A 7420-nucleotide genomic window follows, 5' to 3' on the forward strand; every position below is an offset into this window, starting at 1 on the left:
TATACAAGAAACTTGTTAACAGATGCCTCTGGGGAGAAGAATTATGGGGCGGGGGTACTGAGAGGAAAGGAAGACTGAGCTACAGGTACCCTTTGGGAACTTTTGCAGTTGGTGCTGTGTGTGCATTCTTTCTGTTCAGATAAAAGCTTTAAGTATCTGAAAAGAAAGCTCCTGGAAAGATTTGCCTAGTAATGAAAGTATAAAGACATATTACATCATTTTATCTTTCTTCCTTGGAGACTTGGTTGAAAACGTTCAGGATAGAATGACCCTACATGTTGTAATGTTTGAGAACTGACAAGAATTTTATTATTCCATTATTGTTTTTGTGGACTGCCCTAGTTTTCTAAATCTTGAGTAATCTACGTGAGGTGGTGTGTTTGGCTTTTATTATTGAAGGAGACATTTAAAACATGGACCATTAGGAAATACACATACTAACATGAGAAATTATATAAGTAAGGGAAAAATGCAAATTATTAGACAATGTTTAATACAAATCGTGGTTGTGTTAAGTAAATAAAAATCGTATACCTTTGAGAGTATGTATAATATATATAGCCATATAAAGAAACCGTGTGTACTGTATAAGCTATGAGGTGTGCACCTGTATGTAGAGGTGGGGGTGCGGTGGGGCATGTGGAGTGAAAGGTCTGGATGCCACCGATGGAACTGTTTGCACTGCCTCTTCCTGAGGGCGTCGTACTGGGGAGGGTGGAAGGTACTTTTGCAGTTTACATTCAACTTAAAAAAAATAGACACACAGTTCTTTTGTAATTTAAAAAAGATTTTTAAAAGAATAATGTAGAAAGCAGGTATTTTGTTTGGTGATTACAATTTATAGAAGTCATACATTCTAGGTTTATAGTACAAGAAATCTTGGAATTCTAAGTTTTCATTTTAGTGATCAAATTCTTAATTTTCCAAGCCCATTTAAAATTTTGTATACCAACTGATGACTGACGTAACCCCCAATGCCCTTGAGGCATGCCGAGTATTGCCCAAACTAAACAAGAAAGGGTCCACTCCAACCAAGGTTAGGGTCCAGAGAGCTGCCTTACCCCCAGAGCACCCCGTGAGAAGACTGGGCGATTTGGGGCGTTTGCTAGATGTTTTGCCTGTTCTAGGTACTAAATGAAAAACCCTCAAGCCTCTGACCCTAAGCCCTAGAAGGGACCTCCAAGAATATCTAATAATCCGATCTTCCACCTGATATTTGCATCCTTTCTGTAAAACTAGCTTCTTGAACACCTCTCTGATGATAATACTGCATACCCAGCAAGGAAGCCTCTTCCCTTTCAGACGGGTAGTCCTAAGTGTTAGGAAGCTGGAGCCCCAGTGGCCCAGCCTCCCAGTCCTGTTATGACAGAACAATGCTTCCCTGTAACACTTGACAACATGGCTGGAGCTTGAGGGTATTAGGCTAAGTGAAATAAGTCAGAGGGAGAAAGTCAAATACCATGTGATCTCACTCCTACGTAGAAGATAAAAACAATGACAAACACACACATAGAGATGGAGATTGGATTGGTGGTTACCAGAGGGGCAGGGGGGCGGGGGGAGAGCGAAGGGGTGATTAGGCACATGTGTGTGGTGCTGGATCGTAACCAGTCTTTGGGTCCTGAACATGATGTAATCTACATAGAAATCGAAATATAATGACGTACACCTGAAATTTATATAATATTATAAACCAATGTTACCACAATAAAAAAGAGAGAAAAAGAATTATGGCCCAAGCTCCTAGTGGCCTGATTGCTGGCAATGTGCAAGCATACATCTTGTCCTTTTCTCCTCGGTCTCACTCAGTCCCTTTGAGTTCCTTTCCTGAGTTCGGTCCTTTATCAGTGCCTGTCTAGACTCCGTGCAACAGTAACCCTATCCCATTTCTCTCCCCTCTCTTCTTGCCTTTATAAAAACCTGCAACACTGCGCCAAGTTCTTCTTAAAGGTCTCTTTTAATTCCCTGCTGCTGCAAGAGTGAAATGTAGGCCCAGCAGTCAAGGCCCCTACTCTCTGGTGCTAACATAACCTTCCAGCAGCATCTCCCAATCATCTCTAACCTTTGACTCACTCTTCTTCTCCTTTCTTGTCCCTGTCATGGGCTGAATGGTGCCCCCTCCAAATTCCTAAGTTGGAGTCCTAATCCTCAGGACCTCCGAATGTGACTGTTTGGAGATGCAGCCTTTAAAGAGGTGATCAAGTTAAAATGAGGCCATTAAGGTGGGTCCTAACCTAATCTGGTGCCTTTAAATGAAGAAATTTGGACACATAAAGGAACACCAAGGTGCACAGGAAAAACACCACGTAAGGACACAGCAGAAAGGCAGCCGTCTGCAAAGCAAGGAGAGAGGCCTCAGAGCAAAATCACGCCTCCTGCCTCCTTGATCTTGGACTTCCACCCTCCAGAACTGTGAGAAGTAGTGTTCAGTTGCTTCTGCTCCCCAGTTTGTGGTATTTTGCTATGCCAGCTTTAGCAAACTAATACCATCCCCAACTACCCCCTGTATTTGTGTGCACCTGGAATGTTCCCCACCCAGAGTGTGCCCTCTGCCCTGTGCCCATCTGTGTTTTCCTTGTTCTTTGAGCCTTCTCCTCGTATATGACCACCTGTGTTGCTTTCTCAGGCCATCCCGGTCCAAGCACTTAATATTTACTGCTTGGGGGGCTGGCCCCGTGGCCGAGTGGTTAAGTTCGCGCGCTCTGCTGCAGGCGGCCCAGTGTTTCATTGGTTCGAATCCTGCGTGCGGACATGACACTGCTCATCAAACCACGCTGAGGCATCGTCCCACATGCCACAACTAGAAGGACCCACAACAAGGAATATACAACTATGTACCGGGAGGCTTTGGGGAAAAAAAAGGAAAAAGTAAAATAAAATCTAAAAAAAAAAAAAAAAAAATGTACTCCTTGGTATTAGTTTTCTTTTCATGGCTTGTCTCCCCCAAGTAGCTAAAAAGCTGTCAAGATCAGGTTTAGGGTTTTACACTTTGTATTTCCTATCAAATATCCTGAACATACATGCTCCAGAAATATCAATCAGTGGGGTGTTTTCAAGTACAATAACAGAAAATCCTACTCAAAATAGCTTAAGCAATAAGAAAAATTCACTGTTTTGTATAACAAGTCCAGAGGTAGGCGCTTCAGGGTTGGTTAATTCTTCAACTTGACAGTGTCATCATTGTTTCCATCTTTCTTCCAGCTCCCTTTACAGTGCCAAGATGGCTCTGCTGTTACAGGCAGAAACAGCATCATTAGAAGGAGAAAAGAAACATTTTCTTGCAGTGCACGTCTTTTGAGAAGCAACCTTCCCAGAACACCACCAGCACCCCAGGAAATTGTGTCTCACTGCCCGAATTGTACCATCTGTCCGTTCCTAAGTCAGTCATAGCCTGGGAAGTGGGGTTACCTGGAGGGGCTGGGAAGTAAGTGCACACGGTGTGCAGGAGAGTAGCCAGCAGTACAGTCTCCAGACTGCCAGTAAAAAAAACCAAGTGTGAGGGTGCAGGGTGGAGTAAGAGCTAATATTTATTGAGCACTTAATATATACCAGTCTTGTTATAAGCACTCTCAACGCATCGCCTGATTTAACCCTCACCACACCCTGTGAGATAGGAAATGTTATAATCCCCGTTTTACAGATGGGGAAACTGAGGTACAGGATGAAGTCACTCGGCCCAAAATCACACAGCTACCAGGTGGTGGAGTTGGGATTCAAACCTGGCAATCTGGCTTCAGAACCCATGCTGTTAGGTACCATATATTTCCTCTTTCTCAACCAAATGTATCTGCCTGAAAATACCTGTTAAATGATTAAAACAGTGTCAACATCATTCTGAGTGCTGGGTGACCCTTTGAGTCCTTCCACCTACACCGTCTGAGGGAGCCGGTGTTGGTAAAGACAGAACGCAGAGTCTTACTGGATGAGTTTCGGTATGAATACATTGGTCTCTGCTCTTGGGCTCTCTCCTTTTCAATCTAGAGAGTTCCAGGTATAAAGAATGAGTAAGTTTACTCATCTGAGATATGGCTCAAACTCAGTTTTCACAGGGAGCTCTCCTGTTGTTTCTAAATGGATGGGTGTGCCCACAGGACCTGGCTTTGAAGTCCCTTTGGATTTTCAATACCATGAGGTCTAACAGAACATACCCTCCACATGTGTTTCTTTGGGCTCCCTCAACAATTTCTTCTCATCATTTTTGTTGAAGCCTATTTTACAGAAGGAAAACAGAGACATGTCTTTCTTAAACATGTTAAAAGCCAAGAAATATGGTAAGTTTCTGCTTAAACTCGATCATAATATTCTCATGTCCCTAATTCTCTTGCTACCTAAATAAGAGGAACAGAATTTGAGGCCATGTCAAATCAACCTGCCTCGGTCTTAATTTAAGCCCCAAGTACAGGCTGCACGGTTAACCTCTGAGTTCCCTGGACATGTTCGTAAATTCATATTCTTCCATTTAGGCTTCTTTGCCAGGGACTTTAAAGTGGAAACAGAAGATGGAAACATTTGGAGCTGTAATGTAAACAGTGGGACTTCTAAAGGTAAGAGCAGTTAGCATTTCTGTCTGTAGATCTTTACAAGACACCTTAAAGTTCCGTGACGTGTGGCTGCTTGGCTGAGATACGAAGTTGGGTCATGTCCTTCAAAGTGGAGGCAAGGAAGTGGTGAGGCGGGTTCCCCAGCTGGTGGATGAGCCCCGCCAGCCACCCAGCAGCGTCACCTTAGGGCAGGCTTTTGTTCTCTGTTCCTTATTGTCTACACACTAACTGTCAGCAAACAATGAGACTGAACAAAACAGTAACTATGTTTCTCTGTGTAAAAATGCTGGTGATGGAAATGAAGAGGTTTCGGGAAATGTTGGTTCTTAGCCAAAAGAAAGCAAAAGGAGATATCCAGGATAAATAAAAGAGTAAGCAGTCAAATTTGGAAGAGCAGGGCTCTGCACCACAAATGACTTCCTGGGTAGTAATGCGAGCCCAGGGAGCCCCAAGCTCTGCAGAATTGTGGACCTCCTTGTCCTGTAGAAGCCAAGCGGAATGACTTGAGCTCTCAGCTGATAGGGCACAGTCCACTACCTCCCCCACTTTAAGTGCCCCCACCCCCGTTTCTCTACATTGTCCCAAGAAGGGACTTGTGTTTTCCCACTGTAGCTGCTTTTCTATGAAGCTGTCCATCAGCCTGCTGGTCAGCTAGCTCCCTGGGCATCGCTCTTAGCCATTGGTGCTCTCACCACTTCCCACATCCCTCTGCCTCGTGCTCATCTCACCCCACCTGGTACTTTCCCCAAAACACCGCCCACCCCAGCTGTCGTGGAGCAGGCTTCATGCAGGCTCAGTGTAAAGGGGAAGATGTTCTAGCACAGCACAACAAGCAACTTAATGGCGAGACGTGACCTCCACCGCAAGAACCTTCTCCTCAATGACATTCTTTTCAGGCCCTGCCTTAGTTGAAGAGTATGGGACAGTGGTATGAGCGCAGGCTTTGGGCTGCCGTCCTGGCTCCACCGCTCACGAGTAATGGAACCTCGTGACCCTCCCGAGGCCTCACTCCATGCCTGCTAATGGAGCCACCAATGCACCTCCCTCCCAAATTTTTGTGAGGATTAAATGAGATAACCTGTGTACAGTAGGCATCCCAGTGGCTGCCCCGTAGTGATTGCTCAATAAATGATAGCTGCTCTTCTTAGGGGGATTAAATCACCCAGGCTCCCCTCTTTCTCTCTAAACCTCTGATTAACAACTCTGCTGCCCCCCCTCCACACACACACACACGCACTGCGCTACACTCCTGTACCCATTCCAGCAGAATCTTTGAGAATGAGGCTGGGCATCATTAACTGCTTAAAATCCCCAGGTGATTATAATATGCAGCCAGGCTGAGAAACACTTCGGTAGACTCTTCCCACACCTTCTCCTTCTCTCTCTTTCCTTGGCCACCTGTCTTCAGGCCTGCGAGAGAAGCTCAGGATTCTGCTATGCTTTCCCCCATTTTATTGTAAGGATAGCATTTGGCTGTCCATGACTCACCCCTGCCCATCCAGGCTATGCCCAGGGGGCCTTGGCTTTCTTATCATCAGAATATTCTTGTAGGTGTTTTATGCTCTGGCTATGATGTACAAGAGATTACATATTCAGTGGTTGCTATAAATAATGCTTTTTTAAAAAAATAGCAAAAAGCTACTATAGTTCTCCCCAAATTGCATTATTATATAAGTCCCTACACAAGCCCCTTCTAGTCTATGGGGTTCAAGGATTCCAGCTGTGGGACAGAAGAAGCTGGAAGCCACTGGAGCACAGCCTGGCAACATACTTGGAGTGCTTATAAAATATTTGTGCAGATCTTACAGGGTTTTCAGCATTGGCTGTGCCTAAGAATCACCTGATGCCCTTTAAAACCTGGCCCAAGTCCAGCCCTGCCCCCCAAGATTCTAATTTCACTGACCTGGAGTAGTGTCTGTGCCATCAGTATTTCTTTCAGTCTCCCCCAGATGCTTCCAGTGAGCAGCCCCTGGCCTCTGGAACCTGCTCGCATCTCTTTACTTTTCTTTCCCACCCACCGTCTATCACTGCATTAATCTTGAGTTTGCCATCTGCCCCAGTAAAAGAATCACCTGGGAGGCTTCTTAAAAACACAGATTCCTGGGCCCCACTCCAGGCTTACTGAATCAGAATCTCCAGGGAATTTTTTTGACAGCTGCCTAGGTGAGTCTTATCAGGCAAATGTGGGAGACACTACGTCAACCCAAGTTATTGTAGCCCATTTCAGTTGGTTGATATCCACTTCATTCATTTAACAAATATTGAATGAGCACCTAAAATGTGCCCAACATTGTTTTAGGTGTGAGGAATATGGCAATGAACAAGACAAATTCCATGTCCTCGTGGATACCATGTCTCGAGTAAACAAGCAAAAATTTAATTTCAGATAGTGATAAATGTCATCAAGCGCAGAACAGGATAAAGAGCTCGAAGGTGACATGGAGGGCAGCAGGCTGTTGTTTTAGGGGGCGCAGGGCCAGGGGGCTGGCTTTGAGAAGTTGCGTCTGAACAGACGCCAGCCGGAATGATGAGAAACCGCTTACAAATCTCATTGCAGTCCCATTTATATCATTTTTAATCTATATGTCTCATGTCTCCTAAATTAGATGGGATTTTCTTCAAGGTCATACCCAAGGTATAAGTATTCTCCCATAGCAACCAGTGTAGCACTTTGCACAATCAAGAACTCAGTGAATCACACCAGACTCAGAACACTTCATCCTTAATTACACCTTTAAAGACTCAGCCAGGGGGGATCCTGCAAGTTATCTGCTTGCTCAAGAAAGGAAAATTCCGGAAACATTAGATCATCAGATACTCAGACCAAGACCAGACTTCTTGCTTGTTTCCAGCTGCTAGCATAGTCACAGATTCTTATC

The sequence above is a fragment of the Equus przewalskii genome, chromosome 13 (assembly GCF_037783145.1).
Source record: "Equus przewalskii isolate Varuska chromosome 13, EquPr2, whole genome shotgun sequence".
Lineage (NCBI taxonomy): Eukaryota > Metazoa > Chordata > Mammalia > Perissodactyla > Equidae > Equus > Equus przewalskii.